General features: G+C 51.6%; 1 pseudogene; it reads right to left on the reverse strand.

Moving 5' to 3' along the window:
- Window positions 1–5,227: 5,227 nt before the first annotated feature.
- Window positions 5,228–25,559, reverse strand: LOC102851205 (annotated as a pseudogene).

The following is a 25,559-nucleotide window of genomic DNA, read 5'->3' on the forward strand; positions in this document are numbered from 1 at the left end:
GATTTCAGCACTTGTGCTTATAATTTCCTTTCTTCTAGAGGCTATGGAATTAGTTTGTTCTTTTTCTGGTTTATGGAAGTGTTTTTAATTTTACTCGTGGGGTTGTGGTTTTTTTTTGTGGGTTTTTTTTAATGTGTTTGCCGATTGCCATGAAATGCCCCTTCATTTTTTTCCCATATGTTTTGATATGTTGGTTGTATTTTCATGTTTATTTGTTTCAAGAAACATTTATATTTCACTTTTTCTTTCTTCTACAACCCAATTGTGCTCCTGAGGGTGTTATTTAGCTTCCACATGGGTCGGTTTTTAGTCTTTATCTTCTAGTTAACTTCTAGGTTTATGGCATTGTTGTCTGAGAAGATGTTTTTTATAGTTATGTTTTAAAGTTTGTGAGTTTTCCTTTGTGTTCTAATTAATATGTGATTAATTCTGAAGTCTGTACCATATGCACTTGAGAAGGAAGTCAGTTTAGTTGGATGAAGGACCCTGAGTACATCTGAGAGTTGGCTAATTAAAGTGTTAGAAAGCAAGGATGTAACTGTGAGGACTAAAGTGTGCCTGGCCTGGGCCATGGCCTTCTGTGTAAGAAAGTGTAAAAGGAAGATGGACAGATGAGTGGATGGGTTTGAACTGTGAGCCTTACCCAGTGTATGATGAGAACACCCCGGCATTAGGTGAGAGCATTGCTGGTGCATGTGACTGACATTCTGTGTGACACGGGTAGACCAGGGACTGCACAGTGGGCAGAGACTGTGAGGCCCACACTGGACCGGGCAATGTTTCATTCTCTTGTCCTCGGGGTCACTTTGAGTCAGAGATGACTCAGGGGCGCCAAACAGCAACAACACACGTGTACACATTCCACAGAAGCAAGGACAACAGGACCAACCACCTGTGGTTCCACACCTGGCCGTGCTGTGCCAAGACCCAAAACGAGGCCCACAGCTGTGTGGTCAGCACCGGCCCTCCATCAAACCGGGCCCACAGCTGTGCAGTCTACACCAGCCCTCCGTCAGACCAGCCCTCCATCAGACCAGGCCCATGGCTGTGTGGTCAGTGCCAGCCCTCCATCAGACCAGGCCTCCATCAGACCAGGCCCACGGCTGTGTGGTCAGCACCAGCCCTCCATCAGACCAGGCCCACGGCTGTGTGGTCAGCGCCAGCCCTCCATCAGACCAGGCCCACGGCTGTGTGGTCAGCGCCGGCCCTCCATCAGACCAGGCCTCCATCAGACCAGGCCCACGGCTGTGTGGTCAGCGCCGGTCCTCCATCGGACCAGGCCTCCATCAAACCAGGCCCATGGCTGTGTGGTCTACACCAGCCCTCCAGCAGACCAGCCCTCCATCAGACCAGGCCCACGGCTGTGTGGTCAGCGCTGGCCCTCCATCAAACCAGGCCTCCATAAAACCAGGCCTACGGCTGTGCGGTCTACACCAGCCCTCCATTAAACCAAGCCTCCATCAAACCAGGCCCACAGCTTTGCGGTCCGTGACAGTCCTCCATCAAATCACACCTCCATTAAACCAGGCCCACGGCTGTGTGGTCAGCGCCGGCCCTCCATCAAACCAGGCCCATGGCTGTGCGTTCTACACCAGCCCTCCATTAAACCAAGCCACCATCAGACTAGGCCCACAGCTATGTGGTCTACACCAGCCCTCCATCAAACCAGGCCCACGCTGTGGGGTCAGTGCTGGTCCTCCACTGGATTTCAGGGGCTGTAAATCTCTGCCAGAGAAGCCTGCCCATCTCTCTCCAGAGGAATGGCTGGTGAATTTGAACCACTGACTTTTCTATTAGCTGCCCAACACCTAACATACCCCCTGCCCAGGACACCCTTGGTCATATTTCAGGTCCATCTTAAATTCTGCCCCAGAAATCACTCTGGGTGCTGGTGGCTATGTGACATGGTCATACCCCAGGTCAGAACTTAAGGACACGGTTACCCTCCTCTGTCCTTTTGGGCACTGAGGTGCCCGCTAAGCCCAGGTTTGGAGCTGGGCCATCAGGACTTGGGGCTGCACTGTATCCATGCTAGGACTTGACTTGGTCCAGAGCAGCAGTGCCTGTGGCCTGACTGGCACAGTTCTGTGCACTCCTGGTGGGCAAAGCCTTGCTGTCCGGCACCCATGTCCCTCTTCACTGTCTGACACCCACTTCCCTGGTGGGTGAGGCCTCGCTGTCAGGCACCCACGTCCCTGGTGATGAGTCCTTGCTGTCCGGTACCCACATCCATCTTGCTGTCCAGCACCCATGTCCCTCTTCACTATCTGACACCCATGTCCCTGGTGGGCGAGGCCTCGCTGTCTGGCACCCACATTCCTGGTGGGTGAAGCCTTGATACTTGTGCAGCCTCAGGACTGCTGTGTGCCCCCTGCCTGCCCCGCAGTGCCTTCTCTTCATGTGGGTTTTGCTTCAATGAAACCAAAGCTTCTGCTGTCCCAACAGCGTCTCTGTGTCACTCAGGGGCACTGACAACACCCTTCCGCTTGTACAGCTCGCTTGCTCCCCTTGTCCCTGTCATCCCAGCACCACTAACATAAGCTCAGGTCCACCAAAGGAAGCATGCCCCTTCTGCCCTCTTGTCCCCAACTCACTACCTTCCAGCCCGTTCTAGCTCCGACCCCTGTTGCTGTGTGCTGTCAAGTCAGAACCAACCCCTCGCTGACCCTGCAGCAGGTTTTCAGAGGGAGTAAATCACATGAGAGGAGACTGCCTGCCCATTCGTCCCCTGTGCTGTGGGGGAGCTGGTGGATTTGAACCATTTGCCTTTGAGATTTAGCATAGCTTCTTCCCCCTAGGCCACCAGAGCTCTAAACCCTAGTAACCGATTCATGCGTTTGGCTCCTATCGGGTTGTTTTGTTTTTCTTGTTTTTTGCGTGAGATCACACAGTTCTTTGGTAACTGACTTGTTTTGCGCACAGCAGCCCTGGTGGCAGTGTGCCACACATCAGGCTGTTGGCCCAAAGGTAGGAGGTTCAAATCCAGCAAGTGCTCCGAAGGAGGACCATAGCCAGTCTTCTCCCGGAAAGATTTGTTGTTGTTGTGTGCCATCAAGTCAGGACCAACCCATAACTGACCCTCCAGCGGGTTTGCAGAGGCAGTTAATCGCCCAGGAGGAGTAGCTGGTGGACTCTGTAGCACAGGCTTCAGGATCGCAGCGCCGCTTGTGGGCTTGAACTGGCCTTGGCATTGGATTTGGGTTTGTGCATCTCGTGGTTCTCCAGCTCTGCCCCCAACAGCGTGGCGCCCCGCCCCTCAGTGTGTGTGGGGGGAGGTCAGGGAGGGGGGACCTAGCATGGGGCCCCGCCTCCAGTGTGGTGCCCATCAACCAAAACGTGGGCCTTGCTCCCCAGAGTGGTGTCCCGTCCCCAGAGTGGTGTCCCTCCCCCTGCGTGATGCCCCGCCCCTGATGTGATGTTACTCCCACCCACGTTATGCCCCCCCATGACGTGATGCCCCCACCACACGCCTGATGCCCCACCCACCCGCGTGACCGTCAGGACTGCATTTCTCACTGTGGCCGAGTGTCAGCGCTCCTGTGTGTGGACCACATTGTTTCTCTGTCACTGTCGGCGAGCGTCTAGCTCATTTCCACCTTTAAGCAGTTGTGAGAAGGGCAACTGCGGACACTGCTGGGCAGATTTGTATTCCAACCTTCAGTTCTGATCAGTACCTGAGAGTGGGCTATCTGACCTCGGACAGGCCTCATTTTTTGCGTGTGTCTGTGAGTTCTGTGAATGTCCTGAAATGGTTGACCTCTCACTGCTGCAAATAACACACACACACACACAGTTGGTAGACGTGTTTCACTACTAAGCAGAAGGTCAGAGGTTCGAGTCCTTAGCTGAGCTCGGGGAGAGAGATGAGTGTTCTCCTCCCTCGGAAACGGCACAGACGTTACTGTGAATCAGGGTCGACTGTATGGCAGTGGGACCATAGGGTCAGGAGGCAGCTGCCATGCCTCACAGTGAGAGCGGAGCCAGAAAGGCATTAAAACCGCATACGAGTAACGCAGGGAGAGGGGCCCTGACGTGCTGCACACAGTGTTTTTTATATTAAGATTTCTGCCTTATTTGGAGCGTGGACATATGAGTGTGAGAGTGTGTGTGTGTGTGTGTGTGTGCGCGCACGCGCGCATTACCCTAAAGAGAAGGATAGGGGCTACATAGGGCCCTGTTGCCCCAGTGGTAAGTAAGTGCTTGGCCCCTAACCCAAAGCTCAGAGGTTCAGACCCACCCAGCAGCTCCACGGGAAACAGGCCAGGGCCCTGCTGGGAAGATGGCAGCCTGTGAGGAGAGTTGGGGGGGGGCGCTGGGGGCAGTGAGTTGACCTCCGTCGGGGAGGGCTGGCTCGGAAGAGGAGGGTGAGGCAGGCTGGACTGCTCTGCCATCAGTGGCCCTGGACTGGACGCGGGGAGACCGGAGTTGGTGTGTGGTCTGCATGAATAAGTTCAACATAAGCAGCAAGTGAAAAGGTCCCTGCCTCTGTAAAGCCCCCTGGGGCAGGCTGTTCTGTCTCATCGGGTTGCTGGGAGCTGGAAATAGATTCCATAGCACCTAGCAGCGACAGAGCCCGAGGCAAGGCAGTGCAGGCTGATGGAGGAGGGCCCAGGTGAAGTTCAGAGGGAGAGCCTCAGAGCAGGTGCAAAGACCCTGGGGCAGAGGAAGGCAGCAGTGTGGAGGCGAGGCAGGGGTGAGGTCTCCAGGCTGCTGGGCAGAGTTTGGATGCTGTACTGCCTATGAGCCAGGTCGTTGAGAACGTTCATCTCTGTAATATCCTGACGTTTGTTCATTGCTCATTCATTCATTCATCAAGCACTATCTTGAGAGGTTACAAAGATCAAAGACCAACAAGGGTGACGAAACAGTTTCCAAACGAGGCCGGATTGCTGGGGGGGGTGTGTTTCCGTGGTAGAATTCTTACTTTCCCCACTGGAGACCCCGGGTCATCCCCGGCCAGTGCCCATCATGTGTACCCACCACCCAGTGGTCAGTGGAAGCCTGTGTTGCTGAGATGCTGAGCGGCTTTGAGCAGAGCTTCCAGGTCAAGAAGGAAGGCCGGGCAGTGGGCGGCTGGCGTCAGACCATGGAGACCCTTGGGGCGGCAGAGGGCGGGGTCCCCTGGCTCACTTTGGTCGCGTCATCAGGAGGGCCGATGGCTGGAGGAGAACGCTGTGGCTGGTAAGGTCAGAGCTCAGTGATGGAGACACTCAGCCTTGGCCGTGGGTCACACGTCCGGTGACAGGGACGATGGCGCAGGACTGCGCAGCATGGGTTCTGCCGTGCCGAGGTCATCGGGGGCCGGAGTCTCTGTGATGCCTGTGGGCTGGCTGAAGGTGACACAATGAGCAGTGAGGGCTGTGCCCAGGGGTCAGCCGTCGGAGATTGAGCAAGACATGACGCTCTGTGAGCTCAAGACCCGGAGATGCTGGTACAGGAGGCGGTAGTGTAGTGTGTGCCTGTGGAGTGGGGAGGGGGGTGGCACCCAGGGGGACAGTTCTCCACTGCCCGTCTCTGGGCCAGTGTTTCTGACTCACAGCAGTCTGTAGGACAGAGTGGACCTGCCACCCAAGTTTCCCAAAGCTGTCATGGCCACAGAAGCAGAAGGCCACATCCTCCTTCTGCAGAGCAAGTGTGAACCCCTGGCCTTTTGGTTCTTGGTCAGATGCTTCATCACTGTGCTACCAGGACACCCTGAAGCAGCTAGGTCCCAGGGCCCAGTGCAGAGGGGCCAGGTGACAGACCAGGACTTCGGAGCTGTATCACAGACATGGCATGAAGGTCATGAGAACAGATGACGTGGCCCAAGACTGGGTGTGAGTGAGGACGGAGTCACAGATAGGGCCGTAAAAATCCAGCACGACTGGTGACCCCGTGTGGCCGAGGACGTAGGTCGCCAGACCTTTCGTTCGCAGCATCTCCAGGTGAACTCGAACCTCTAGCCTCTTGGTCAGTAGCCAGGAACATTGGCCATGTTCACCGCCCATAGCCCCCCAACAAAACCAAGGAGACAGCCCAGGGGCTTTGCAAGGGACTCAGCTGGCAGGAGAGGTTGGAAAATGAGGCTCAGAGGGCAAAGGCAAGTTCAAGGACAGAGCATCCATGTCACCATGAAGCGATGGGGCCCCACAGAGGCCGGGAAGGCCAGACTTAGACCTTTCCTGGGAAGAAGAGAGAAGCCTGGCACTTGTCCCCCAAAAGAACCCCGGCCTATGACCAAACAGAAGTCCTGATTCAGGTGCGTCTGTCGCCCTCTGGAAATGTGCTGACCTGACACTGGTGACATCGACAGCCACTCCTAACACCCTCATACCACACACATGTGCTGCCGCTGCTTCTTTAACACAAACTGTTAGTCTTTTAGAAATAGCACTGTGTTTCCAAAGACATGTTTTTATCCAAAAAGTGACCCATGGGGTAAAGCCTTAGGAACTGTTACCCCCTAAGTTAGTCACCCAGCACCCGTTGCCCTGGGGTCAGTTCCACCTCCTCCATCTCCGACGAGCAGCTGGTGAACTCATACTGCCGACCTGTATTACCACTACGCTGTTCTTGGAGAACACCGAGGAAATAGTGCCCGGAGCTTCACCTGCATCACCCACAAGACCCGGATCCGGCCCACCATCACAGGAAGGGACCTGCTCCCCATCTGAAGAAGGACACATCATTTTCTGGAAGAATCCACCAGGCTCGGGACATCTTTTTATGAAGCAGTCTCAGGAGTCTGCGTTCATCTGGCAACTATTTGTTGGCCCGAAATGTTAAACATCTGAGGAGCTTATAATTAGCTGGGCATTTAAAAGTATTAATATATCACCCTGTGGAAAGTTAAGAGGGAAGAAGATTCTGGAGAAAGAGCTAGTGGCCGTTGGCAATTGATGTTGAGACTGGAGGTTAACGCGTGCACCTGGGCACGTTTCAGGAGCAAACCAGGGTGTACGCCAGGGCCGAGCTGTGCTGCAGACCCCTCGGGTCCAGACAGGAGGTGTACTCCTGGGGGTGAGCCTGGGAGACTTGGGTCATCAAGAATGACCGGCCCCTAAAGGGAAACAGTCCCTACAAAAGGCCTTCACGCTTGTGAAGTGAGGCTTAGGGAATCAGGGAGAACACTTCAGTGAGACGGGCTGACACAACAGATGCACCCCACATGCCACCTACCGTGAAGATGGCACTGCATCGTGGCATCAGGTCACGCTGAGGGTCACCGTTACCTGGCGCTGAGTTGGCCACACCTGACAAACATTCACAACTAGGTACCAGCTCAGGAGGTTACAGAGCACCATGGGGAGACTGGGGCATGGCGGGAAACTCAGCAGTCAGCAGGTAGCGAGCTTAGCAAGATGCAGAAGTGTGAAGCAGGGACCAACGCAGCAACAGAGGGCCTTCACCTGCAGAAAATCGCTCTGCTATCAACGGCCGCTTTCCCATGCCAAAGAGAAAGGATGCCAGCTTAAAGACTAAGGTGCACCTGCCCAAGCTATGGTACTTTCACTTGCTTCCTGTGCATGTGAAAGTTGGTCAATGAATAAGAAACACAAAAGGCAAATAGACTGTGGTGTCAGTGAAGAATGCTGAGCTCACCGTGGACTGCCAACAGAACGAACAAACCAACCTGTGTTGAAGGAGGTGCAGGCGTCCCTTAGCGGCAACGGGGTGCAACATCATCTCACACACGGGGGGCACATTGTCAGAAGGAACCAATCCTGGGAGAAGACATCGTGCTTAGATGAGTAGAGGGTCAGTGACAGTGGAGGAAGGCTTTAAGGACATGGACTGACAGTGACAACAGCAGCTGAGCACAGTTAGGAGGACGGTGCAGGATGGGGCAGACAGGGGTTGTGCTTCGTCGTGTCACTGAGACATGGTTGACTTGACAGCATCTCACAACCTCCAGAAGCATCTCCCGAGCCACCAGGTGTGAGAGCTGGCCCCGTGCTCTGTCCAGTGGCGCCCGGAGGCCTTGTCCTCTGATCCACCAGGTGTGCGAGCTGGCCCCCTGCTCTGTCCAGTGGCACCTGGAGGCCTTGTCCTCAAACCCACCAGGTGTGTGAGCTGGCCCCCTGCTCTGTCCAGTGGCTCCTGGAGGCCTTGTCCTGCCGCTTGTTGGAACAGCCCAGCCCTCCTGTCTTGTACGGGAAGCATGCTACCCCACCTCGGCCTCAGCACCAGGGTCCTCCCTTCCGCTCTGCTCCTGGCCTCCCTGGGGAAACCTGCCCTGGCTTCATCTCCTGAGTGTTACTCATCCCGCCGCCTCCTTCCACCTTCCTGGCCACGGCTGCCTCTGGGCTGTCAGGAGGAGCGAACAGCCGCATCCTTGGGGCTTTCACCACACTCGGTGATGAGCCTCCTCCCATTGCGGAGACCACGTGGAATCTAGCTCGGCGCTCAAGGCCCCGTCAGCCCAGCCCATCTTGCCACCCTTTGCTTCTCCTCCGAGTGGGGTCACCTTCTGCAAGCCTGATGCCCTCCTGTCCCCCTCCAGTGAGCCACTTCTGCTTAGGAAAACTCTCGAGACCCTCTTCAAATGTTCTCTCACTGTAGAACTAATCGGTGTTCTCAAAAAAGCAGGATCCAGGAAAAGGTTTCTCCCCCTCAGCCTTTGGGCATTTGGGCCTGTATCATTAGGTGCCCTGGTGGCCAGAAGGACAACCACTCAGTCACTGTACCCAGGCCACTGTGGCCGTGGTTGGGATTTGGGCGCGTGGTATGTCGCCTGTTCTCCACTCTAGGCTCCTGGAGGATGGGGCAGGCTGGGCCGTCACTGTACTGTGAAGCTTCCTGTGTGCCGCAGAGTGAGAAACACATGGGAACCTGGGCCCACGCCACGTACCAGCGCCCTTCACCTGGCTGGACCAGCACCAAGCCCCAGCCCCTTGTCTGAGATCTTGGAGCTAAACAAACTCCATAATTTTTTTTTAGTCCAAATTAACAGTCCCCTTTTGCAATATAGAAGGAGCCCCTGTGACATAGTTTGTACTTTATTGGACTGCTGACCCACAGGTGGACAGTTCAAATCCACCAGCCAACACACAGGGTCAAGATGGGCAGTCTCCTGCTGAAAGATGGCCCTTAACTGGGTTTCCAAGTTTGTAAAGATTGCCCAGCGGGGGCCACTGGCTGGAGGGTTCTAACAGAGAGGGGCGTCCTCTGTTAGCAGCGCGAAGCCCTGCAGACCACCCCAGGTGCTCCCTTATGAAGACGTGCAGCCTCTGGAACCCACGGGGAGGCCGTCAAGATGTAGAAGCAGATCGCGGGCTGTGAGTGTGGGGTCTTTGCAAAGCCCACGCGGCACAGAGGTTAAAACTGCTAACTGAAGGTTCAGTGGTTCAGATTCACCTGCGGCTCCATCAGAGAACAGTGCTTCTGTGAAGATTTACAGCCTGGAAAAAAAAAGAAAGAAAAGAAAAAAGATTTACAGCCTCGGAAACCCTGTGGGGCAGTTCTGGCCCGTCCTGTAGGGTCACTGGGTCTTGGTGCTGACTCAACATCAGCAGGTTTGGTTTTGCAATGCAGGTCGTGCCGGCTGAGTTTCTGTTAGGATGGCTTCTGTCCTGAGCAGGTTCTGCTGCCCTGGGCTCTGAAGTCAGATACCCCTCCCACCTTGCCCCCCGTCCACTGCCTTTTTCATAGTTGTTGTTGTTGTTGTGTTGTTAGGTGTTGTGGAGTTGAGTAGAACTCATAGCGACCCTGTGAACAACACTTGGCAAATGAACATCTGAGAATGTTGACGTTAGCAGACTGCAACATTGTATATAGGATGAATACTCACCACAACATGTACGAAAGATCCTCTAAAGAGGTGTGTCGCTGTGATGCCAGCCAGGCAGCCGTGTTTGTCACTTTCCCCAGAGGTGCTTCCTGTGTGGTCTCGAGGGCTGGGATTTTATGGGAGCAGATGCGTTTCTCCTGAGGGGCAGCTAATGGATCCCAGCACCCCAAGGTGTAATTCCAACTCACCACAAGCCTGTGTGTGCAGAACAGGACCGCTCCACAGGGCGTTTAAGGCAGTGAGCTTCCGGCAGCAGATTGCCAGGACTTTGTTCTGGGGTACCTCTGGGTAGGTGTGAACCACTAACCTTTTGGTTGGATAAGCACTTTACAGTTGCACCACCAGGACTCCTGAAGGTTGCACGAATAGCCCTGGCTGAGAGTGTCCGCCCCAGAGCAGCGTGAATGAACAGAGACAGAAAAGGGCCAGATCCAGAGACAGCCCCAGTCTCCCCACCCCTTTCAGGGCATTCCTTCCCTGGGATGGGGGCTCTCACTGCCCAGATGCTGGAACAAACTCAAGCAGTGGGGTGAGACCAAGTGTCCCCCGGTATCCGCACCTGCCTCAGCTGTTGCCTAGTCCTGCCCTTGAACTAGACCATGTCTACCCACTCGCCACCACCTTCCACCCCAGTGTGTCGTGTGGCACCCAAGACAGGGCACTTCCTGTGTCCTGCCCTGAGGGCTGTGGGCTGTACACATCTAGCTTATCACTTAGACAGTCATTTGAATTCACATCCCTTTCTCTGTCAGACGTGGAGGACAGAGACCACATGTGACTCATGTTGGGGAGTGCCCACTGTCTGCCAGGCGTGTCCCATGGCCCAGTGACCACTGCCCACCTCTCCTGGGCCTGGGGGCTCTCCCGGCCTTTGTCAACTGCCCACTGGTTGGTTCCTTTGAGGACCCTCATCCCTGTGCCAGGAAAAGGCCACATTTAAAAAGGAAAATATAGACCAGGTTCCCTTAGTGTAAATCTGACGCATCGCAAGAGCCCCGGTGCCATAGCTGGGCTGCTCGTGGTGGTGGTAGTCGTGGTTGTGGTGGTGGTCGAGGTGGGTCTACCAGATGGTCCTAAAGAGAAGGACAGGCCACTCCTGTGAAGCCCAGAGCTCAGAGACCAGTGGAGGATGGCGGGATCAGAATGGACTCAATGGTCGTGTGTTTGGTCTGTTTTCACTATATTAGCTAAGGAGCCCAGTGGTGTGACAGTCAAGGGCTTGGCTACTAACTGAGCGGTCAGCAGTTCAAACCCACTGAGGGGCTCCATGGGAGAAAGGTGGCCCACCACCACATGGATGGCAGCCCGGCAGCCCAGCAGGGACCTCCACGCCACCTTGGCCCACATCTCTGTCTCACGTGGCAGGCTCACCCACTGCTTCCCAGGAGCTGCTGGGCTGGTTTACACCACTGCGAGTCCATGCTTGTCCTCCGTCCCCACACTCAGACCAGCCTGGCAGGCCCCCCACGATCCCGCTGCTGCTCTGAGCGGCTGCCAGGGCTGGACCCACTTCCGGCCACCCCCACATTCCCGGGGCTGCCCTGCCATCAGCTGTGCCAGGACCGGGCCCACTCCTGGGCACCTCCTGAGTGCAGGCTGGCACTGCGCTCCGAGGGTTTTCAATTGCTGCATCGTTGAAAGTAGGTTGCCAGGCCTTTCTTCCAAGGCATCTCTGTAGGTCCAAACCTACAACCCTTTGTCTACTCATCAGGCACTTAACCATCTGTGCCACCAAGGGCCTTCTCCTAATTAATAGCAAAAAACAACCTCATTGCCGTCAAGCTGACTCAGTCACAGAAGGACCCCATGGGACGTAGTAAAACAGTCCCGTAAGGTTTCTGAGGCTGTGATGTTCATGGAAGCAGATTGCCTCGCCTTTCTCCTGAGGAGCAGCACGTGGATTTGAACTACCAACTTTGGGATTAGCAGTTCAGTGCTGACCCCATTGTACCTGCTTCCCACACCACCAGAGGCGTCCATTATACTGTGACCCCGTGCTGGGCCACCTCTGTCTAGGGCCAGCCTTGGTGGGTCACTGCCTTCCACAATGCCTCTGCGGGACACGAGGTCCTCTTGCCTGGACTGATCCCTTCCAGGTCAAGCCTGAGCTGGATCCCACCCTGAAACTCTCTCTCCTACCTGGTTTCTTGTACAACTTAGATTCTCTCCCCTTAACTCCACCCAGTTTTAAGCCAGGATTCCTCTGACCTAAACCCAGATGAAGTTATTAGTTCTTAATCTCAGATTTTCTCCCTCTTTTAAATTCAGTGGGTCATTTTTTAAAATATATTCTTTCTGATGTCTGAGACATTATCCGAGAAGGATTCTTTCGTTTTTCCAATTGTTCGTGCCTGTGGAATCTTCCAGAAACTACCTGCTGTTTTCTCTCACGTGGCAACGTTCACATTGGGTGTGGCCCAGAAAGTCTTGGCTTCGCTCCTGAACTAGGGATCTTCTCATGTCAGATTTCTGGCAGGGACACACCTCCACTGGCATCCCTTCATTCTCCCTTTGTACCCTGGATCTCCTCTCTTCACCGGACACGTCTAGCCAAGCGCTTGGTGCCTTCCACTCAGCATCTCCCAGGCTTCCTTTTGCCTGTCCCTGTCCCTGTCATGGAAATTTTCAGAGAAAGGTTCTTTAGGTTGCTATAACAACAGCAGGGGGGGAAAAGCCCAGTTGTTATCTAGTTGGTTCCCATAGTTTACAGAGTAGAACTGTCCCTCAGGGTTTCAAAGTTGTAATCTTTCCAGGACCAGACTGCCTCATCATTCTCCTAGAAAGCAGCTGGTGGATTTGAACTGGCAGTCTTTCTATTAGCAGCCAACCACTTTATCACTGAGCAACAAGGTCTCCTCAGGGATAATGGGCCAGGAGCAACTTTGTTACCAAAGTTCATCTCTGAATATATGGAAGACATTGTTGTCCTTGTCAGTCCTCTTGCCTGACTTTTTCTTTGTGATGCAGAATGTCACCTGTCACTCACCCCCCTTTCTCTGGGCAAGACAAGAGGAACAATTGTGGCTGCTACAGTATCTTCTTGTCTGGCATTTGCCAAAACTTGTGGTGTTGTCTTTAAAAATATGTGTGTTGTAATAACGTGGAGTGCTCTGTCTTAGGGGGCAGTTGATGTTGATGTTGGTGTTAATGTTGGTTTCAGTCTTGGTCTTGGTGTTGATATTGCTGTTGATGTTGGTCTTGGTATTGATGTTGATGTTGGTATTAGCATTGATGTTGATGTTGGTTTTGATCTTGGTGTTGATTTTGCTGTTGATGTTGGTCTTGGTTTTGATGTTGGTGTTGGTGTTGATTTTGCTGTTGATGGTGGTCTTGGTGTTGATGTTGGTATTAATATTGATGTTGGTATTGATCTTGGTCTTGGTGTTGATGTTGGTGTTAATATTGATGTTGGTATTGATCTTGGTCTTGGTGTTGATGTTGATGTTGATGTTGATGTTGGTGTTAATATTGATGTTGGTTTTGAGGTTGGTGTTGGTCTTGGTCTTGGTGTTGATGTTGATGTTGATGTTGGTCTTGGTGTTGATGTTGATATAAATGTTGGTGGTGATGCTGATGTTGGTGGTGATGTCCGTGATGATGTTGATGTTGGTGTTGACATTGATGTTGATGGGAAGAAGGCTGAGAGTGGAGGCACAACTCAGTGTCATCACTGTCCCTGAACAGCACATGCAGAAACAATTGAACTGATGTGTGTTGCTGTGTATAATTTCAACAATGAATGTGTTTACTGTTTTGATAATTTTTAAATGTACAATTCAGTGGGATTTCAATATATTTTCATTTTAATGACATTAAATATTATCCTTTAATGCCTTTCATTAAAAGAAGTATCATTTATATGAACTAATTTTCATATTTAATATGTTCAAGATATTATGTAATCATGACCACTATCTAGTTACAGAACGTTCTTATAATCCCCCCAAAATACCCCTCTGAAACTCCATCAGTGGTCATGTCCTCTTCCTCCTGCCCCCACCACACCCCTCATCTGTCCTTCATCTCCATGGGCTCACGTGTCCTGGACTCTTCATGTCCACCACAGAGTAATGATGTGTGGTCTTTTGATTGTTTGTCTGGCATTTTTAACATGAGGTATTCGAGGATCAGGAGCTCTGGTGAAGCAGTGGTCTCCTGACCAGTGGTCCAAGTTCACCAGCAGCTCCGAGGGAGAAGGACGAGCAGAGTCCTCCCCTAAAGATTTACAGCCTCTGGCGAGCTCTGGTGGCCTAGTGGTAGGAAACTGCACTGCAATCCCAGAGGTGCACCGTTCAAACCCACCAGATGCTCTGCTGAAGAAGGAGGAACAATCGCCTCCTGTACCAGTCAGATCCAATTTGACGGTATACACATAAAAAGAATAAATAAATACAATTTAAAAAAGATTTACAGCCTCCGGAAACTTGATGGAGGGTCGTCTCAAGTTGGAACCAACTCAACAGCAACAGGGAGTTTGCCCAGGGAAATAGCACTTTTGTGTGTATCAGCTCTCAGTTCCTTCTTACACCTGAGTAATGATCCTCCAGTGGCTGGGCCAGGCCCCTATCTGTCAAAGTGATGAGCACTTGGTGGTGTCTCCACCTTGGCCTCGTATGTGAACACGTGTCCCTCTTTCTCTTGGGTGCAGACCTGGAAGTCTCTGTTCAGCTTTGAGGAAACCCTCACTCTGTCCCACAGCCGCTGCTGTACTGTTCAACACTCCTACCAGCAACAGATGAGAACTGCTTCCTCCACAACCTGCCAGCACTTGTTATTCTCCATTAATGGTGTTGTTGTTGTTGACTGACCCATAGCTGACCCTCCAGTGGGTTTTCAGAAACAGTTAACTGAACAGGAGGAGACTGCCCATCCTTCTCCCATGTAGCAGCTGGTGGATTCGAACTGCATGCATTCAGGATTAGTCATGGTAAAAGTGCCCACCTACTAGCTAGGTTGAGCAGTGCACCAACAGGGAAAAATCAGAAACTAATTCAAACTGAATTCAGAAGAAGCTATTATGCAAAGGATATCCTTGGTGATCTCAGATGCATCTTGACTGAAAGCAGAGACCACAAGAAAGATACTAACTTGTGTTTTATTAATTACACAAAAGCATTTGGTGATGAGAATCATCGCCAATTATGGCCAATATTGTGAAGAATGGGAATCCGAGACCACTTAATGCTCATGTGGAACCTATACACAGACCAAGAAGCAGTTGTACAAATAAAACAAGGGAACACTGCCTGGTTTACAATCAGGAAAGATGGGTGTTAGGGCTGTATTCCTCCTCCACACCTAGTCAGTCTATATGCTGAACAGATCATTTGAAAAGCTGGATTCTGTGGAGAAGAATGCGGCGTCAGGATTGGAAGGAGGCCCGTCAACAGCCTCTGGGACACAAACGACACAAGCTTGCTTGTAGAAAGTAAAGAAGACTTGAAGCCCTTACTTACTGCAGATGAAAAAGTACGGACTCTGGACAAACCATACCTCAACATCAAGGCAACAAAAGCCTCCTCGCTGGACCAATAGGCAACATCATATATGGAGAAAAGACAGAAGTTGTCAAGGATTCTGTTTCACCCGTTCCACAGCCAGCACCCATGGGAGCAGCAGTGAAGAAGATAAAGGTGTGCCGTGTCCGGAAAACCCACTGCCAAGGCTGTTCCTGGAGGTGAGGATTTGCAAGCTCCATCTCACAGGCTGTGGGCACGTGGCCAGGAAGGACCAGTCCTTGGAAGGGTGGAGGGACAGCACAGGAGAGGAAGACCCCGCATGAGATGGTTTGACATAGTGACGGGGCAATAGGGGTAGGCGTATCGAAGTGGGTGAGACTGGCTCAGGACAGGGCAGGCTTCAGAGCTACATAGGGTCATTAAGAGTCACAGGGGACTTAGTGGCACATAACAACAACAACAACAAAGACCTGTTTAAAGTGCTAAAGAGCAAAGATGTCAGTCTGAAGACTGAGGTGCACCTGATCCAGCTGTGGCCTTTTTAATTGCTTTCTATGCCTGTGAAATTTAGAAGACTGAAATGTGAATAAAAAAGAATTGACGTTTTTGAATTGTAGTGTTGATGAGGAGTGCTTAATGTCTCATGGACAGCCACAGTCGTCAGTCAGATCCCTATGCAGTCCATCTGGTGAGGTCTATGTGTAAAGTTGCCATTTGTGGTTTTTGTTCTTCAAAAAATGGAATCAGATTTACTACATCTGCAGAAGGAATTCTTGGAGAAACTCGATGTCGCCACTGAAAACCAGGCCAGGTGCTGATTGTGGTGCAGATCATCAGGAACTCATGTGCAAGTTCAAATAGAGGTTGAAAAAAATGTTTAAAAGTCCACAAGTACCAAAATCTGATCTTGAGGCTATAACTTGAATTTAAAATTCATCTTAAGTATGGGCTTGAAACCTTGAACACTAATGATGAAAGATGACATCAAGGATCTCACCAGTGAAGAGAGCAAGGTCATTACAAAGACAAGGGAGAAGGAAAGTTCCAAAATAGATGTCAGAAGAGACCCTGAAAATAGCACTAGAGCATAAGGAAGTCAAAACAAAGAGAAGAGATGCTGACATAAAAGAACTGGACGGAAAATGTCAAAGGGCAGCTTAAGACAAAGTTAAATATTATAGCGGAATATGCAAAAAGCAGAAATTGGAAAATAAACAAGGAAGAACTCTTTTAACATTTCTCTCAAGCTGAAAGAACCTAAGAATAAACTCATGTCTCAAGTTAGAATACTGAAGATGTTATGGGCAAAATTTTGACTGGTCCAGGAAGTATCAAAAGAAGATGGAGGGAATGCACAGTATCATTCTATCAAAAAGAATTGGCTGACACTGAACCATTTCAGGAAATATAAGATCAAGAGACAGTGGTAATGAATAAAAAAAATTCAAGCTACACTAAAGGCATTGGCAAAAAATAAGGCCCGAGAAATTGATGTGATACCAATTAACATGTTTCAAACAACAGATGCAGCGCTGGACGTGCTCACTAGACTGTACTAGGAAACTTGGAAGACCAACTGGCAACTTTCTTGGGAATGAAAACATTCCTAATAAAGTTGATTTATCATTAATTTTCATATGTAAGCAAAATACGACTGAAGACCATTAAAAATTTGTTAGAATAGTATATAGATAGGGAACTGCCAGATGTTCAAGCTGGATTTAGAAGAGGCCATGGCACTAGGGATATCATTGCTGATGTCCGGTGGATCGTGGCTGAAAACAAAGAATACCAGAAGAACGTTTATTTATGTTTTCTTGACTATATGCAAAGGCATTTGACTGTGTGGATCATAACAAGTTGTGGCTGACATTCCTCAATGGGGATCCCTGAGCACTTAATTGTGCTCGTGTGAAACCTATACCTAGACCAGGAAGCTGTTGTGCAAACAAAGCAAGAGATCACTGCATGGTTTAAAAATTAAGAAGAGAACGTGTCAGGATTGTGTTCTCTCTCCATACGCATTCAGTCTCTGTGCTGAGCAAATTATTCAAGAAGCTGGACTCTGTGAAGAGGAATGTGGCATAAGGATTTGAGGGAGACTCATCAATAAACCTGCATTATGCAGATGACACAACTTTGCTTGTTTAAAGTGAGGACTGCAGAAGATCTACTTCTGAAGAAAAACGACAGCCTTCAGTGTGGATTGCATCTCAGTGTCAAGGGAAAAAACTCTCACCACTGTACCAAGAGGGAGCATCATGATAGATGGAGAAAAGATTGAAACTGGGCAATGACTTCTTACTTGGATCCACAATCAATACACTTGGTATCCACAGTCAGGAGATCAAGAGACATATTGCACTGGGAAAGTTTGCAGTCAGGGACCTCTCCAAATTACTGAGGAGCAATGATGTCAGTTTGAGAACCAAGGCGCACCTGATTGAGGCCATGGTCTTTTCGACCACTTGCTATGGATCTAAGAGCTGCACAATGAATAAGGATAACAGAAGAAGAATCGATGCCTTTGAGCTGTGGTGTTGCAAAAGTGCTGAATATCCTGTGGACAGCCAAAAGAACAAAAATATGTCTTGAAGAAGGTGTAGCCAGAGTGTTCCTTGGAGGCAGAATGGTAAAGCTTCATTCTCACATGCTTTGAGCATGTTGCTAGGAGATGCTATTTATTCCTTAGAAAGGGACATCATGCTTGGAAAGGTAGAGGGACAGTGAAACAAAGGAAGACCCTTAATCAGATGGCTTGACACAGTGGCTGCAGCAATGGGTTCAAGTATGTCAGAGATGGTGAAGATGGCACAGGACAGGACAGGACAGGACAGGACAGGCGGGGTTCAGATCTGCTGTTCATAGGCTCGCTATGGGTCATACTCAGCTCAACAACAGCTAACAACAGCATGGACTAAAAGAACAAACAAGTCTCTCAGAGAAAATGGAACAAGGGTGCTCCTTCGAGGTAAAAGAGTGAAGATTCATCTCACATACTTGGGCATATTTTCTTTTTCTTTTTTTAAGCTTTGTAAAGATTTTTTTTTTAATTGGCAGAGGAAATAAAATAAGCGTGAGCGCTAACCATGGAAGGAGGGGCTGCTTCCCCTTCCCCCCAGACTGTATCCTTAAACCTTGAAACGCTAGTGAGCGCGGTGTGCAGAGTAGACGCCCGGGTTCCGAGGAGGTTGGAATCAAAGTGACACGCGTCCAGGCAGCACTGACCTGCCAGACGTTTAACTCCTCATACTCGCCGAGCGCTGCCTGGAACTGGGCCGGGGTGAAGGCTCGGGATCCGCCGCACTGCCCTGCCTCAGAAAAGCGTACGCTTTGGCCGCCAGAGACCAACTCCCGAGCAGTAGCAAAGATCACGTCTGCCGGTCTCTGAGTCTTAGCTGTTTGCCCTTTGTCGACTGGAAGTGAGTCCTTCCGCATCTCCATCAGCCTGATGGCCTCGCTCACATCTCCCTTCTCTGTAACACCCACGATTCGAAGTCGTCCCAGAGCAGGAGAAAGTCGCAGAATAGCCAGCAGGGTCCAGGCAGACGTGTAGGTGGCATCCTTAGTTGCCCCAGCCTCTCCATCCCCACGTGCACTGCTGTGACGTCGTCAGCCAGACTCTGGCACCGCAGGCTGTTTCTCACGGCGCAGAGCTATATAACGTCTCATAAGCTTCACGTTCAAGGGTCCGAACTGTGCTGGGGCTGCTGGCCGTGCCGATGCACATGGTGATGTGCTGGGCCAACCGCGCCATCGTCTTGATCAGGCCAGTCCTGGATCGGCCAAAGAAGGTCCAAACACGGGACACTAGTGCAGCAGGAAGCTGGATGTTCTGCCCCAAGCTTCGACGAGGGTCATAGTGCCCATAGGTAGGATTGGCAGCCGCCAGGCTGGAGCAGCGAGCATTAGAGTAGTGAGAATGCCTGCCCTGGCAGTGGGTATCGCCTGCTGCTCCGTGACCCCGGGGATGGCTGTCCCATCAGCCTCCGCCACCCTGTCAGACTCATGGATGCAGCGCACACGATGGTCGGCAGCCGGAGAGCCCCACCTTCCGAGGTCAGGTCTCCAGTCACAGCGGTGGTTATGCCCCAGTCCCAAGGAGCCCCACCTGCTGGGTACTGGCCACGAGGGGCTGGGCGTGTTCTCAGGAGGCGCCAGGGAGCTCTTGTGGCTTCGTGGTAAGGAATTGCCCTACCAACACAGAGGTACATGGTTCGAGTCCACCAGCTGCTCTATGGGAGGAAAGATGGGCAGTCCCCCTCCAGTGCAATTTACTGCCTCTGAAAACCCCCTGAAAAGTCAGCTATGAGTCAGTTCCAACTCAGCACTACACAACAACAGCAACAACCAGGAGGGGCCAGTCCTTGGAGTAAGACGACATGTTTAGAAAAGTAAAGAGCCAACGAAGGAAAAAACTGACCTCCAGTGAGATAGATTAGCCCGACTGGGCGTGGTGGAGGTTGTGATGGCGCAGGGCCCCCTGTTGTCCACGCAGACACTACCAGTCGTGGCTGAGTTCACGGCCCCTAACAACAACAGGAGCTAGGGCTGTGCAGGGGTTTCCTCCCACACATGGGGGTGTCTTGAGTTTGAACTGACTGAAGGTCGACTCAGCAAAGTGATTATAAAGTGGTGTCTCGTTTGGTTTGCTCTCCCTGTTGCAAACAGCTCCGCGCCACCCTCGTCATCTGGCTGTGCGGGAGTCCATCACTGCAGCCCACTGTCGTCCGTCTCACTGAGGGTCTTCCTCGCCTTTGCTGACCCTCTACAACGCATTGTGTGCTTTCCCTGTCGACTGGAAGAGGGTGGGCATCTTTTAACGTGGCTTTTGGCCATTTTTTCTGCCTGGAAGAGGGACAAATTCAGATGCCTCATCCTTGATAATGGTCTTAACCTCTCATCATCACCACCTGCAAGCAATGCCAGAGACCTTGAGTCCTGAGAGACACATGGCGCAGGGCAGCGAGGGGGAAATAGGGGTGGTCTTTGTGAAGGACACCTGCCACGGCCCCCTTCCTTCTCCTCAAGACACCCCGGAGACAAGACAGTGCTGGCTGCCCCCACTTGCAGCGTGCCCTTGGCCAGCTGGACACCAAGACTTCTAGAGTGTTATTTGTAATGACATGAGCTGTTTGATACCTGTCCACTTATTTAATCCAAGCTTCTTTAAGGTGAGGTGTTTGTTTTGTTTTTTTAAGAGACACAGGTATAATATTGGGTTCCTAAATTAACCTATGGACTAAATTTGACCTGTCACCTGTTTTCAGGTGGCCTGCCTGCTAAGAGTGTCTTTATCACTTTATAAATAGTTAGGGTGGAGGGGAAGCTGACAGAAGGACGCGGCCTGGCCTGTGAAATGGTACGGAGTTAGACGACAAAGCTGTGTTGCCTCACGCCCCCGCAGTCATTCGGTGTCTCGAGCTGTTTTGGAGTCTCGTCTTGGGCTGTTGTGGAGTCTCTGGGCAGCACACCTAGTTGGTTCACTTGCTCACTGGGCAGCACACCTGGTTGGTTCACTTGCTCACTGGTCTTTGCCTGGAGGTGCCTCAGAATAAAGGCCTGGTGACCCATTTCTAACGAGCCAGCCCATGAAAGTGCTGTGGACTCTGACAGAAGCCCCACCACCGGAAGTCAGAACCAAATTCACAGCCCTGGGTTTGGTTTCATGACTTTAAAAGGAGAGAGAGAGAAAAAAAATGTCTGGACTACAGATAGTTCTTTGCCTCTGTGCGCTTTTTAACGTGTCTTTTGAACAAGGAGGGTGCTTGCACAAAGTTCTCCATTTCAGATAGCAACATTTGGGGGAGAAGGCCTAGCTTCCTTGTGGTTAACCCCAAGGTCAGTGGTTTGATCCCACCCACCAGCTGCTCCGAGGGACAAAGACATGGCGGTCAGTTCCTGTAAAGATTCCCAACCGTGGGTGCGCCCTGGGCGGCTCTGTCCTTCCCCGCAGGACCGCTGTGAGTTTGGACCTACTGGAGGGCAGTGGTTTCATCTGCCAGTCACTCATTCTTCCGTCACGCGTTCATTCCTGCCTTGTGCCTCCGGCCCTTCCTTCCTTTGTGGTCACATTTTGAGTGTGGTGTTCTGTGATGATGGAACCTCGTCCTCTCCCCCATAGACTGGACAAAGAGGGGTCCCAACCCCCCAGAAAGTGCTCGCTGCCCCTTTGAAGGCAGACCTACTCCAACCCCCACGCCCCGCGGCCTTCCTTTGCCCCTGCCCCTTTGCCTCTTCTGGGACCATGTGTAACTGTAAGCGTGCAGGGTGTGGATTTTGAGTTTGACATTTCTCGAAGCGTGACGTGTGTCTTCGATCCAGCCAAGCAGTCAGGGATCCGTGATTTTCCAGAGCGTCCCATCCTATGAGACAGCACCCTGCCCCTCTGTTCCGCGCGTTTCTGGCGAACGTTGTAGAGTTCCCCTCGTGCTAAAGCCTCCAGCTTTAAGACTAGCACCATTCCCTGCAGCCGGGTGCTGTTAGGGTCAGTTTCGACTCGCAGTGGTCCAGGTGACAGAGCAAAGCCAGCCCGTAGGGGCTTCTGGGCTGTGGCATTTACAGGGCGCACCTCCAGGCCTTTCCCCTCGGAGGCACTAGGTGGGTACGAACTACCATCCTTTTCATTACCAGGCGAGGCCTTGGCTGTCGCGCCAGCGGGGCTCCTCACCTGTGCTCAAGACAGACAGGCAGGGGTCCCCCGGCAGTGTTCTGTAGGGTTGATTTGCTAATCTGCAAGAATCACTGTGCCCCTGAATGCTTGCAGAGTCACAGACTTTAACGTGAACCCCACCCTCCTTCCTATAAAGGAAGCTCTGGGGGCCTAGCGGTAAGGAACTGCGCTGCCAAGCACAAAGCACGTGGTTCAAATCCACCAGCCACTCCTCGGAGGAGAGATGAGCAGTCTCCTCCGTGTGACTGACAGCCTCTGATCGAGTCGGCCAGGTGCCAACACAGCACAACGGCAACCACCGCCTCCTGTCCAGACACTTGATCAGCGAGCGGGAACTGAAGCCTCCAGATGTCAGCGTGGGCCCTGCGCGTGCGCCTTCCTCCTGGACCAGTGGCGCGCATCCCTTTGGGTGCCGAGGTCACGGCACGTGGACGTGTGTTTGTTGTTGTTGGGTGCCTTCAGGGCAGCTCTAGCTCGTGGCCATCCCTCGTTCAGCACAGCAGAGACTTGTCAGGCCCTGTGCCCCCCACAGTCACTGCTGTTTGCAAGCCCCCCCTTGTGCAGCCACCCACCGTCAGCCCTTCTTGTTGGGGGTCTTCTCTTCGCTGATGCTCCCCAGCATCGTGCCCTGCTCCGGGGTCTGGCCTCTCCTCACGACATCCAGAGGTGATGAGATGAAGTCTCATTACCCTTTCCTCTAAGGAACATTCTCGATGTAATTCTTCCGAGACAGATTGGTCAGTCCTTGGAGGGTCCATGGTGTAGCCAATATTCTTCATCCATGGTTATGCAAAGGCATCCGTTCTTTGTCGCGTAGTGAGATGACTGCCTTCTTTCTCAAACCTTCTTTACTTATATATATATATACTTGTTGTTGTTGTTGTTATGTGCCATCGAGTCGCCTGCGACTCATAGTGACCCTATGTACAACAGCCCTAAACCGCTCTATTCTGCACCAATCTTACTGTTTCTGACACACCTACTCCCATTACCCCAGTAAATGAGTCAATCCATCTCTTTAAGAGTCTTCCTCAGTTGCTCTGTCTCTCCACCCTCCCAAGCATGACGTCCCTCTCCAAGGACTGGTCTCTTCTTGCAACATATCCAAAGTATGTCAGCTGAAGCTTCAGAATCCTTGCCTCCAAGGAGCAGCCTGGTTTAACCCTCTCCTGGACAAACCTGTTTGTTCTCCTGGCAGTCCACGGTGTATTCAGTACTCCAACAGCACAGCTCAAAGGCGTCAATTCTCCTTCTATCAGTCCTAGTCATTGTCCAGCTTTCTAATGCATAACAAGTAATTGCGAAGACTATGGCTTGGATCAGGCACACGTTAGTCTCCAGATGATACCATTGCTCTTCAGTACTCTGGATAGGTCCCTGACAGCACACTTTCCCAATGCAATTTGTCTTTTGATTTCCTTGCTGCTGGTATCAACAGTGTTGATTGTTGAGCCAAGCAAACTAAAGCTGTTAACAGTCTTAATCCCTTCACCATGTATCATGATGCTGCCAATCAGCCCAGTGGTGAGAATCTTTGTTTTCTTGATTTTGAGCTTCAATTCATATTGAAGGCTGTAGCCCTTGATCTTCTGCATTAAAATTCTACAAATACTTAGGAGCCCACTTTGTGCCAAATACAGTATGCTTGGATAGCCTTCTGTATCGGTTCACAAGATGTGACTTATTCTCTTCTCTATTAAGTTTCCGTGGGGCAGGGTGAAATATAAACAAGACAGGTGCCAGCTCAGTGACACCAGCTACATACAGTCTTTGACTTGGACATCAGTTCCTGCTAACCTTTCCAAAGTGCTGTTAATAGGAACTCAGTGCCTCCAGTCAAAACTCCCCTCCTTCTCTGCTATGACAGCCTCATCGAAGAGTAGTGGCTGCTATCATTTCTTTTACCATTTTCCAACTGCTGGACACTTAAGGCCTTTCCAATTTCACGCTGACATCAAATTATGCTACCAAGGACAGCCCTGTACATATGCCTTATTTGCTATTTATTTTTACAATTTTATCATGGTGTTTTTCACACGCTATAAAGTACATTCATTTAACAGATGTGGTGTAGGGGCCTGTCCATGGAGGTCTGTGTGTCCAGGGATGCTGGACCGGTGTCGACAGAGCTTCCACACTAAGACAGGCTGGGAAGAAAGGCCTGGCAGTCGACTGCTGGAAGTCAGCCAGTGAAACCCTTTCACTCTCAGTGGTCTGGTCTGTGAGCAGTGAGGGGGATGGTACATTTCATCCCGTGGGGCACAGTGTCTGTTGTTGTGTCCCTGTAAGGGCAGAGGTGCTGGGCATTGTGCTGGGGTGGGGGCTAGGAGACTGGCACTGAGGCTTTGATGGACGTGGCGAAACTCACAGGTGTTCCCCTGGAAAGAAGAGGGCACATAGCATGAGGGGGTCCCAGAACATTTTATTGGGAGTATTGGGTTTTTCAATCACATCTAACAAAGATCACTCCTGCCTCGGGAGTTTGGGTTGATTAAGAAGGCAGAAGTCAGTAGATGATCTGTAGTGGTCTGTGGGGTTTGTATTAGCTCATTTTTTGGAAGTGGATCAACAGGCCTTTTGTCCTAGTCTTTCTCAGTCTGAAAGCTCTGCTGAAACCCCACTGCCAGGGGTGACCCTGCCGGGCTTTGAAGTACCAGTGTCAAAGCTCCCAGCGTCACAACAGTGCACAAGCCACCACATATGACAGACTAGCAGACAGCAGGCGGATGGTGCCTCTGTTGTTGTTTTGTGCCATCCACACATAGCGACTCTATGAACAGTGGCTTTGAACCTTGCCCTGTCCTGAGCCAGCCTCACAATGTCCCAAACGCCTGACCCCATTGCCGGTCAACTAGGTTACTCCATCTGGAGGGCTTTTAATGATTCAATCTGACTTTTCCTTTATTCAAACACATTTCAGATTCCATTTGAATGGGACCATTTCAAATATTTTTTTTCAAATTTATGCTGAAATAATAAGGGGGTTTCAAATGAAATGATGGTTAAGATTTCCTACCCAGCAAGCAGGTGTTAGCCACTGAGCCGTCTAGAAACCAGGCTGAGAGATGACTGTGGAGACGGGGCCAGGGTGGCCCGCTTGTCTGTGTGGACATTTATTTCTTGGAGGGAATCTGCATTTGAAGGGAGAGGCAAGGCGAGGCAAGGCGAGGCGAGCTGGGGAATGTTGGGTCGGGGTCAGAGCAGCCTGCATGTCTGGGCAACATGGCGCTTGTCTCTGACTCCCCTTCCACCTTCAAGTGCAGTGGCACATTTAGTCCATTTTCTTCCAAATGTGGCTGTTGCTTTGCCTTGGGAGCTGACGAGGCAGAGTCAGGAATGGAGGCACCAAAACTGGGTGTTTATCCCTTCCTGGCCCGGAGGGGGCGAGCGGCCGGCTCTGCGTCATGTCCAAGCCCAGGGTGGGTGGGGAGGGCTTGCTGATAACACAGGAAGTGTACCTCAGACCTGGATGGAGGACAGCGTGCGTACAGCCTTCCAGGAGCGCCGGGTGGCCGCATGGTCGGGGGTCTCCCCTGCTAATCCAAAGGTGAGCAGTCTGGACCTGCCAGCCTTGAACCTGCAAACCTCTGCTCCGCGGGAGGACGAGGTGGCAGCCCATGCCCGTAGAGATGGCGGCCTCAGGGACACCGTGGGGCAT

This window comes from Elephantulus edwardii, unplaced genomic scaffold (assembly GCF_000299155.1).
Source record: "Elephantulus edwardii isolate Elephantulus edwardi_28Jun2011 unplaced genomic scaffold, EleEdw1.0 scaffold00185, whole genome shotgun sequence".
In the NCBI taxonomy this organism is placed as follows: domain Eukaryota; kingdom Metazoa; phylum Chordata; class Mammalia; order Macroscelidea; family Macroscelididae; genus Elephantulus; species Elephantulus edwardii.